The following is an 11,508-nucleotide window of genomic DNA, read 5'->3' on the forward strand; positions in this document are numbered from 1 at the left end:
ATTTTGAAGGAGAAGAACCCAACGCGGTCGGTAATGCTGCAGTAAGGAATCCGGCAGAAAGTGGAACGTTTCAAACAGATGGGGAAACAGCAGATCTGCCTCTTACGGGAGAAAAAGCGCCGCCTGGAAGAAGTGCGAACAACTGGAACTGCTGTGCCGTTCCCGAGAAACACGGAAGTTCTACCAGATGTTCAATGTATCCCACAACGGACTCGTGTTGCGAGTCGAGCTATGCAGGGATTAGGACGGACGTGAGGTGATCGAAAGGTGGGAGCAGCACTACGATGAACACCTGAGTGGTATGAAGAACGTTAGCATAGAAGACCACGGAAATGGAGAAAACGACTACGCTAGTTCAGCAAAGGACGGAACTCCCACGCTGAAGGAAGTTAAGGATGCCATTCACCAGCTCGAAACCAACAAGCTACCGGTAAAGATGGTATCGCAGCTGTACTCATCAAGACGGGCCCTGAAAATTTGCCACCTGTGTGCACCGGATCTGGGAAATCGAACAACTATCAGGGGAGTAAAAGGAAGGGGTTGCCACCTACAAAGTGCTATCCCAGATCACTAGGGATCATCGTCTGTTGCGTTGCGTTGCGTGGTAACGGAGTAATTCGTAGATTGCATACTGAAAGTTGTCATGTTTATTCTTCAATACTTCCATTCTAATTGCTATCCAATCAGAGGTTGAAGTAGAAAAGACATGAGAACTTCCATTGCCGGCCACGCCCATCTTCTCCGTTACGAGGATAGGAAAGGATGTGATGATATGACACCTACTTTATGAAAGGCCAGCGACTCACCGGCGCCCCCATAGGTGTCAAGGAGTTGGATATTAGGAATGGGTTGATAGGAGATTCACTATAAGCAAGTGATGCGGCAAAATTCAGATTGTGTAAGTGTATTTGAGTAGATCATGTAGATGTGTTGGTATGAGTGTAAGTGTTTTAGTATATCATCGACGTTGGAAGTGACGTAGCTAAAAGATTTTGTCACTCCGTGGGCCTTTTCGATTCCGGGATGGGGCACAGGCATTTGGACCATGTGTCCTGGCTAACAAGCCTAGGCTTAAGCGCCATTGCTCGCTCTCTGAAACGAAAAGAAAAACAATATTGCCTACCGTAATTACCTGTTGCGTAATCTTCGTGGTTAGTATGGGAAGGGATAGTATGGAAGGGACGATATCTATTTAACGAGAGGCCAGCGACTCACCGACGCCCTCGTAAATAGAAAGAATTTGGGATTTTGGTTAGGTAATGGTCAAGGATTCACAGGGGTATGCGGTTCTACTGTGTCCCAGACTGTCTAGCGAGCCGACACGAGTAGGGTTCCACGAAGGTGGTCGGAGAGCGGCCGATGAAGCGGAAACCTTCTTTACAGGCCGGGCGGGGCCAATCGATCATGGTGCGGAGTTCATCCGGCACTTTGGTGGAATAGCGTCCCCGTGGTCCGGGTGGGGCACGATCTGTCTTAGTCCGGGACAGACCCAGACATTTGGTGAGAAGGCCAGCAATAGGCCTAGGCGTGGCGAGGCTGGCAGGCCGTAGCGGTTCGGTAGAATAATGGCCTATAAGGACACTGCGTGTCGTCCGACACTGGGGTGCTTCTCACGGTCCGGCGGTCGATGGGCTGCAGGAGACGTCGTCAAATGTTCACGGGCTAGCGGGCGGTATACATTTTCACCGAAAAAAAAATCACTTTTTGGTTTTGGTCAAGACCAACACGGTAGAATTAAATAAAAACTCCACGAGGAAATTCGTGACAGGCAAAAATTTGCATCCTGGCGTTGGCAAAGCACACTACGATCTCCAGATCACTAGGGATCATCGTCTGTCACCTAAAACTAATGAGTAAGTGAGAAGCTGTAAAGCCGGCTTCAACGACGGCCAGGCGACAACGAACCAGATCTTCACCGTACGGTAAATCCTCCAGAAATGCCGTGAACACCAAATCAAAAGGCCTGTTTCTTGTTAATCAACTTCAGAAGAACGATGTGTGGCGGCGAAGCATGAACCACGAGCTCGCTGCGCACTCTACGGCGCATCCGTCATCCAGATGGTTGCCACAGCTGGAGGGATACGGTGGTGGGCAGGGTATGTTGCAAGAATGCCGGACAACAAACTTGCAAAATTTGTGTTCCGCATGAGAGCAATTAAAACTTTATTTGTAGAAGATTGTACATTTTTTTAAATTATTAATATCTTTATTATCTCAATTTTCAGCCCTTTCCTGGTTCATATCGCTATTGTTTTATTTTTTGGAGCTGTAGGGGGATTAGGGGCATAATGGACACCCGGGGCGAAATGGACACCCCTGTTTTTGCCGAAATCGTTCACTTTTATGTAAAACTTTCAATGCATAAGTGTAAAGGAACAAGTCATTGTTCTATTTTTCAAAAGTACCATTTATATTCCTTCAAAATGACCAAAATATCATTAAAATTGAAGTATGTTTTTCATATGGTGGATTTCTTATAATTTCGAAGCAGCAGCAAATAAGGTATTACGCTAGGTATTACGAGTGATTGAGTGTGTCCACCATACAAACAAGTAAATTGTTAGCTTATCTACATGTACATATACGTAAATTTAGCAATGGATGAAGTATTACATTTTTGATCAGAACCCACTGAAAATAGCAATTTTAATGTTGTAGTCTATTCGGGGCGAAATGAACACTGGCAATTATGAATGGATGTACGCGCGTTGCATACTGTTAGGCGTTTTAGAGAGTTTGAAAAAAATCAATCCGATTATTTTAGCCTAAAATTTATTCAATTAACTTTGAAGTTATATAAACTCGTCTTAGATGGAGTATTATATCTGGCCGGGGTTCTGCTAAACCGAACTAAGCGCCAAAAAGTTTATTCCGAGATAATTAAGTTTAAAGTTCAACAACTCACAAATAAACAACAGCTAAGATAATTTGAAATTTTCCCGCACACATGTAACTTACAAGCCTTTATTAACCATCAGAGATGAAGAGTACAGGTAAATTTTTTGAAATCATTGATATAATTACATTTATTTTTTAAGTACTTTGCACTCAGTTCACTCTGGCTGAACAAAAACATTGGAATATGGTATATAGTTCAGTTTGGCTGACTGTGTTTCTTTGTTTCAGAGAAAACCAGTCGGATTGTGACAAAAAAAACTCGATTTTTCGATATCACTCACAATCTTGAACATGAATCAGAGAGGACGCGTATAGTATAGTAGCACGGAGGTCTCAAAATAGTTGGAAATGTGAACGGCGGAAGCACTCCCAGCTCAGCAATTGCCACCCATGTTTTTTTTGCATAGGCCATGCATTGTGCAGGCACAGAGCAAGATGGATTATGTCAAATGATGTCCTTGCATGTCCTGAGATGTGAAAGTGGAGCAATTTGTGTACTTCAAATTTATGCTGGTCGAAGAAAACCATGAAAATGTTCTGCCAAAGTGAACCAAAACAAAACAAATTTCAAAAATGAGAAAGAGATTCGAACTTGGTTCATTTGAGTGATAACCAAGCGCGTTACCTCTAGGTCATTTTACCTAGCTGAAGGACAGTCGCTAAGTCAGAATCAAGTTCTAAACATTCTTCTCAAGAATGGTTTTCGTGAAAACGCCATTTTTCGATCAGCCAAAGCGAACCAAGTATTTGATTTTTTTTTTTCAACCTTTATTATTCTTTTTATCCTTGTTGTTCAATGACGGCTCCTGTTGTTGAGAATAAATTGATTCTAAAATGCAGTGGATTTGGTTCACTCTGGCTGAATGTGATTTGGAAAAACGGCGATCAGGTTCATCGACATAAAATTGGATCCTTCAACACCCGTATTTCTAATTACGTGTTCAATTCTCTCACAGATTGTTACTATGAGTCGGTTAGAAGTTAGAAATCTGACGGCGGTGAGGAAAACTTGAAATGTGCATCATCTAGATCAATACTAAAATATTTCGCTGATTCTATGAAATGGTTTACAGTTCACTCTGGCTGGGTGGAATTTCATTTTTTGTATGTTCTGCTAAACAGAAATTTTGAATTTACTCCACGAAGAGCTGTAAGAATTACTGGATTTTTACACTGAAGGTAGATCATCATATTCTTCATCCAATGGTTAAGAAAACTCATTTTTTCAAAAAATGGTCTTTGGTTCGGTTTAGCAGAACCCCGACCATCTGTGGTATTGATCTCCGTTGGCAAATTACTTAACTGGTCGATTTTCTCAAAGATACAGCAGAAAATATGCAGGGGTGTCCATTATGCCCCGATGGGTGTCCATTTCGTCCCGTACCTTTCCTGCCAGCCCCAAAAAACACACGGTTTTCAATTCATTATTTCTTCACAATAATGACATTCTACCAGCTGTAAATGATTGAAATACATAGTGTAGCGGTATTCGAAATAATAAAAATGAATCAGCACGACTGTGCAATTAAAAATTAATTTCAATAAAAGTTAGCTGTTCAGAACGAACAGTAGGATAAATGAATCCTCTTGCATGCAAGATGAATCCATACAACTTATAAATAAATCCTGCATGAAAGTTCACTCAATTTAATGCCGGTTCACTCACTTGGCGCGCAGATTAAAAGTTATCTCACAGAGCATGCGTTCGGGTCCGTTGGTTTGAGTCAATCTCCCAACTGGATCCCTTGTCGTTATTTAAGTAAAGAATAAGAAATTGAATAATGAGCTAAGGGACCAGAATGGGTTAGCTAGATATGAAAGGTTTAAGAGGGAAAGGAACAATATGACTGATCGGCTCGAAAGGTGATCGGGGCTCGTCTTTTGATAAGATCGGACTCCGATTTCCGGGACGAAGGCCAAAACTAGAATCGCGACCTATCTGAGGAATTTCAAGTTTAGACTCGGCCACTTTAATCTGACCCGTGGAAGAGGCAGGACTGGGAAGATTTCTTGTATAGTTTCGCGGTGTGAATTTTGAGGTTTGAAAAAACGTGAAAGTGTCTTATATGTTCAGTGTAATTTAATGTTAGATTTCCTCTCCGAATAGGTAGTGCTAAAAAGCTAGAATAAGTAAGTGCGGTACTGTGCGAGATTTGGCAAGAAAACAAAAAGGTAAAAAGAGAACGCTTTTGCTTTCTAAACGATACGCTCACACTGTGGTGTAGCCGTCCAACGGCTTTTTTGTTCCAGTTTTTTTCTTTGTGCACGCCGCCTCACCTCCTGCTCGGCACACCGCGCCCATCAAGCCAAGTACCTCTATCCTGACCCCACGCGCCAGCATTAAAGGTCCCCAACGTCCGGCCGGCGTTGGAAGGGAGTTGCAATCGCCAACACTGCACTCCGGAAGAGCCCGATTCCCGCCCACTGGGAATTATTCATTCGCCGCCCACCAAGTTGGCGAATTATTAGCAGCGCGAGTCATCCAAGCGACGCGCCATTGTTCACTGTGGTGAACCAGCACCGGCGCGGCGACGCGACGCGAGAGGCAGAGAGAAGTAACAAACCGTGAGTAAGCTCCTGCGGGAGAGGTACAAATGTTATTTGAGCGTGCTTAAAGCGTAAAGAAGGTAGAGAAAGCTCGAGTTTTATAGCAAGAAATCCGCACAGTTAGGTAGTTAGAAGGGAGAGGAAGAAAGGAAAGAAGAGAGCGAGAGAATAGCATGGTTAGGGTACCCGAATAAAAGTGAATGTTTAGTGGAATAGATGTAGTTTGAATAAAAGTTTTCGTGTTTTCTTAAATGTTGTGTAATTAGTGAGCTAGAACTTCCGTCTGATGATTGCACTGGTGTAGAAGGATTTTCACGTTTCGTTCGTTCCGTTTTGCTGTAGTTTTGGTTGATGTACTCCAAGTGTGGACTGCTTGGGAATCTCAGTCCCCCATTCTTGTGTCTGAAGCGTTAGGGTTAGAGGGTTTGAGGAAGAACTTGGCCTGTGATGAAAACTGGTCGACCACGTGCTTTCGTTCTGGTAGGAATTCGAGCTCTGTATTGCTTTTCGGGTTGGTTAGGAGTTGCGTTCCGAGTACTGATTAAATCTGAGTATCTACTAATACGTTCGGTCTATTGACTATAATTGAACTCGCCCTGAGGCTTGAGTTTTGCCGGGCAACTAAAGCGACAAGTGGTCCTCTTAGGAGGTGGCGCTTAAGCCATTTGTTTAAACAATTTTCGAACGCTCTAGTAGATCTGAGACTTAGCCACTCGAGCCGGCTACATTTTGGCGCCCAACTGCAGGTTTCAAATTCAGTTATATTTTTGTTGTTAGTATTGAGTATTTGCATGTTTTGTTTCGTTTGATTTTGAAGTTGAAGTTAAATTAAACCGCTTTTTATAATTTACATATATTCTTGTGACTGTTAGAGTGTTTGTGTGGTTTGTGGAACAGTATTACCTTATATTACATAAAAATGGCTGCAAAATTTCCTCGTGCAGATCATTTAACGAACGAAGAGGTTGACTATGAGCTTATTATTCGTGGTAAAAGAGACGAGACTAAGGATGAGTTGAATGCCAAACATAGATTGCTCAGGAATTTATTTTTTGAAGATGTAAGGGAGAATAAAACATACACTTCCCGTTATACGATGGACCAAGAATACGACTATATTGCTAGTAAACTTGATGTTCTTGGCAAAAGATTGCAGAAAGGTCTGGACGATAAAAGTATTTCAAGACTTAAACACTATTTGATGCGAGTAGAACGTTGTGTTGCAGAGGATCCTCGATCATTACAGTTGCGAGATGAGTTGAGTCAGGAAATAAAAACCATTTTAAATCGATTTTCATTTAAGGATGCACCTACCAAAGAAACGTTAGAGTTGGAGCAAGAGTGTGGAGCGGTAGGAGGTGAAGAGGTTTATAGTCAGATTAATGAACATCCAGATAAAGTGGGTGATAGTAATCAAGACAAATACACACGTAGTGAGGGAGATTCCTTAAACACTTTTCAAAACAATGCTTCAAGAAACTCTTTAGGAGCAATTGCAAAGACTGATTCAGTGCTACAAAAACAGCGATCTCAGACGGACTTAGAACTAGAAAACGAGGCCCTTAAAAACAAAATTTATATGCTGGAAAAACAGTTAGCAAAGATTGTTCTCAATACTCAGAGTTCGGTTGAAAATTGTCCAGAGCAGATCGTGAGTGATAGAAGGGAGTATACCGCCAATCCCATAGAAATCGGTTGCCAGGAACAAGAACCTTTGGGATACTCTAGTAGGCGAAACTCATTGAGGGGAGAATCACAAAGGATAGAGATTACAGAGCATCAGAACCTGTTAGAAGAGAGTACCGAAATGGGGAAGTAGATAACAGAATATCTCAAGGACGTAGACTTAGTTTGGATGTTCCGAATCCAGCGTTTTCACGTACTCGTCAAAATGACCAATTCGAGAACCGTCGTAACGAAGACTTTTTCAGAGAGACTAGGAGGAATCAACTAAGATATGAACCGTCGGAGCACAGCGATAGAGGAGTTCGCGAGATCGGTTTTAGTCAGGTTCGAGAAAACAATGATAGAGGGACCCCAGTAGTTAGCCCAGGACACGCCCAGCGAAATTTCAGTAGAAGAAATGATTTTCGGAATAGTTTGGAATTCTTAGGAGAGGGAAATGATTTTGAATACACCCCAAGGGAACCTATTAGGCGTCCGATTAATGAAATTGAAATTGTCAATGCTGATAGGCGGATGGAGAAATGGCATTTAACATTCAGTGGAGATTCACGCCAACGATCTTTGGAAGATTTTCTTCATAAAGTTCGTAGACTTGCACGTATGGATCGGATAAACGAGAACATTTTACTCCAACGAATTCATACCATTTTAAGAGGAGAAGCATATGATTGGTACTTGTGCTACTCTGATGAGTTTGTAAATTGGGAAGATTTTGAAGAACGCATTAGGTATATGTACGGGAACCCCAATAAAGACCAGGGAAATCGTCAAAAAATTTATGAACGAAAGCAGCAACGTAATGAGACGTTCCTGGCTTTCAAAATGGAGCTTGAACGTTTGAATAAACTGCTCTCGACTCCACTGGACCAAGGTAGACTTTTTGAAATTATTTGGGACAACATGCGCCCACATTACAGGTCCAAGTTGGCCTGCATAACCGTTAGAGATCTGAATATGTTGGAGTATTATGCCTATCGGATTGACGCGAATGATCCATCTCTACGACAACGTGAGGGTCCGACCAAAGTAGTTAATACTGTTCATAACATTGAGGTAAATGCAGAGTCAGAAAAATCATACTCCTCCGGTTCAGAAACAGAAGAAGTGAATGAGATTGGTAGGAAATTCGATAGGAACAAACGTGCTTCGGGTAGAGCTCCAACAGGCCAACAATCTAGGGTCACACAGGAAAATATAGAGGACAGGAATGTACCACTCTGTTGGAATTGCAACAAAAATGGGCATCTGTGGAGATATTGCAAAGAGCCAAAAAGGATTTTTTGTTACGCTTGCGGCAATCCAGGTAAAACGACCGTTTCATGCCCGAATCACGCTCGCGATAACAGTGGACAATCATCGGTTCAACATTCGGGAAACTAGGGTTGGAGTGTAGAATTGGGAACCAGAACACTCCAAAGGAAGAAAGTGTTCCCAGCCTTAAAGCTTTCGAAGATCCTTTCATGCAAATTTGTGAGGTGAAAATTCATACCAGTAGTTGTCCTCATGTAACCGTTAAAATTTTTAACAAAGAATACGATGCGTTGCTCGATTCTGGTGCAAGCGTTAGTGTAACTAACATTGCAGATATTGCCCGAAAACACGGCTTAAAACTTCACCAAAGTCCGTTTCATATTGTCACAGCTGACAAAACCGCCCATGAGTGTCTTGGGTACGTTAATCTCCCAATAATTTTCCGAGGAGTGACCAAAATCATACCGACGTTAATAGTGCCTCAAATTGCCAGAAATTTGATCTTAGGATGCAATTTTAGGGATATTTTTGAGATCAAACCAATGATGAAAGGGCAAAATGGTTTTGAACAGGTAGCTACCATTACTGTAGAACCTAAGGTAGATTCTCTTTCGACGGAGTCGATTGAGTTCGCACTATTGCCCATTGAAACCCTACCGATTATTAAGAAAGTTGAACCAGATGAGACATTAGACATTCCAGCATTGGAATTACCGGAAGCGTCGAAAACCACACCTGAGACAGTTGAAACTGAGCATGTGCTATCCGCTAAGCAAAGAACGGAATTAGTGAAAGCAGTCGAATCATTTCCTTGCACAACAGAACATCGTCTAGGTAGAACATCGTTGTTAGAACACGAGATCGTATTGAAAGAGGGAGCAAAACCGAGGCGACAGCCATTATATAGGTCTTCCCCAGCGGTCCAGGCCGAGATGGAGGCGGAACTTGAGAGGTACCGTAGAATGGACGCAATTGAAGAATGCACTAGCGAGTGGGCCAGCGCTCTAGTGCCAGTTCGCAAAGCGAATGGAAAACTACGAGTCTGCTTGGATTCCCGAGGAGTTAATGCGTGGACAAAGAAAGATTCGTACCCCATGCGCAACATGGGAGAAATCTTTCATCGACTAGGCAGTGCAAAGTTCTTCTCAGTGGTTGATCTTAAAGATGCATACTTTCAGATTCCTCTAAAAGAGGAATCTAGAGACTATACAGCCTTTAGGACCCCACAAGGTCTGTTTCGTTTTAAAGTCTGCCCATTCGGCCTTACTAATGCACCCTTTACGATGTGCCGATTAATGGATCGCGTAATCGGTTTCGATCTAGAACCCAACGTGTTTGTGTATCTAGATGATATAGTTATAGCGACGAATACGTTTGAAGACCACATCAGGCTATTAAAAATTGTGGCTGCACGCCTGAAAGCAGCAAATTTAACTATTTCGCTGGACAAAAGCAGATTCTGCCGTAAGCAGGTGTCTTACCTTGGGTACCTGTTGACGGAAGAGGGTGTGTCCATCGACAACTCCAGGATCTCTCCCATTCTCGACTATGCTCGTCCCAAGAATGTCAAAGACATTCGACGGCTACTTGGACTCGCAGGGTTTTACCAGCGTTTTATACGCAATTACAGTGCAGTAGTAGCTCCTATTTCGGACCTGCTTAAAAAGACGAAAGGTAAATTTATCTGGACAGAGGCTGCGGAGAGAGCTTTCGGCGATCTTAAGGCAGCCTTGGTGTCAGCCCCTATTCTAGGTAATCCCGATTTCAGCTGCCCTTTTGTAATTGAATCAGATGCGTCTGATAATGCGGTAGGAGCGGCCCTTGTTCAACACCAAGACGGTCAGCCAAAAGTCATTGCATATTTTAGCAAAAAGCTTAGTAGCACGCAGAAGAAATACGCTAGTGTTGAGAAGGAATGTTTAGGCGTCCTTCTAGCAATTGAACATTTCCGTCATTATGTTGAAGGAAGTCGTTTCAAAGTTGTTACTGATGCAAGGAGTCTCTTGTGGTTATTCACCATAGGAGTAGAATCGGGAAATTCAAAATTGCTACGATGGGCTTTAAAGATCCAATCGTACGATATTGAACTAGAGTACAGAAAGGGTAAGAACAATATACTTGCAGATTGCCTCTCTAGATCTTTAGACGCCGTTGATATTATACCAGTAGACTCGGAGTATCAGGAACTACTAGAAAAGATAAAACAAGACCCCATGAAATACCCAGACTTCAGAATTGTAGACAATCAAATTTATAAATTCGTTAAAGCTGCCCAGAAGTTAGAAGATGGCCGATTCCATTGGAAGTTATACCCTCCGAAATCAAAACGCGTTGATATAGTCAAGAATATACACGAACAGGCTCATTTAGGCGCGGAAAAAACGATAGCAGCAGTTAGAGAGCGATATTTTTGGCCATCAATGGGGATTGAAATCAAGAAGTTCTGTAGAAGCTGTCTTCAGTGTCAAACAAGTAAGGCTACAAACAAAAATACGACCCCACCGATGGCCGAACAGAAAAAGGTAGTTCAATACCCATGGCAGTTCTTGGCCATGGATTATGTAGGTCCACTGCCGGCATCTGGCCGAAATAGAAACACGTGTCTATTAGTTGTAACTGATTTGTTCACCAAATTCGTCCTTGTCCAACCTTTTCGTCAGGCCACAGCAGAATCGCTAGTTCAATTTGTTGAAAATTCTCTCTTCCTTCTATTCGGAGTCCCAGAGGTTATTCTCTCGGACAATGGAACGCAATTCACCTCTAAACAGTTCCAATCGTTGCTAGCCAAGTACCATGTGAACCACTGGCGAACACCAAATTATCATCCACAGATAAATGACACGGAAAGGGTGAACCGTGTCATCACTACGGCTATCCGTGCATCTATAAAAAAAGGACATACTGAGTGGTCAAACAATTTACAGCAGATAGCAAATGCAGTTCGTAATTCGGTGCATGAAGCAACACACTACACGCCGTACTTTATCCTGTTCGGACGTAACATTGTTTCAGACGGCAGGGAGTATAGGAAACTACGTGACATAGAGCCAACTGGCGACTATCAACTCGATAAAGAAGAAAGAGAGAAACTGCTAGAAGAAGTCAGGAGTAATTTGAAAAAAGCAT

The 11,508-nt window shown here is 42.5% G+C and overlaps 1 long non-coding RNA gene across 1 annotated transcript; it reads left to right on the forward strand.

The window, feature by feature from the left end:
- Positions 1-4,462: 4,462 nt before the first annotated feature.
- Positions 4,463-5,747, forward strand: LOC134288408 (uncharacterized). Its single transcript, XR_009997945.1, has 3 exons — positions 4,463-4,937; positions 5,006-5,070; positions 5,149-5,747. It is a non-coding gene; the product is annotated as an uncharacterized LOC134288408 (long non-coding RNA).
- The last annotated feature ends 5,761 nt before the right edge of the window (positions 5,748-11,508 follow it).

Source organism: Aedes albopictus, chromosome 2, assembly GCF_035046485.1.
Source record: "Aedes albopictus strain Foshan chromosome 2, AalbF5, whole genome shotgun sequence".
In the NCBI taxonomy this organism is placed as follows: domain Eukaryota; kingdom Metazoa; phylum Arthropoda; class Insecta; order Diptera; family Culicidae; genus Aedes; species Aedes albopictus.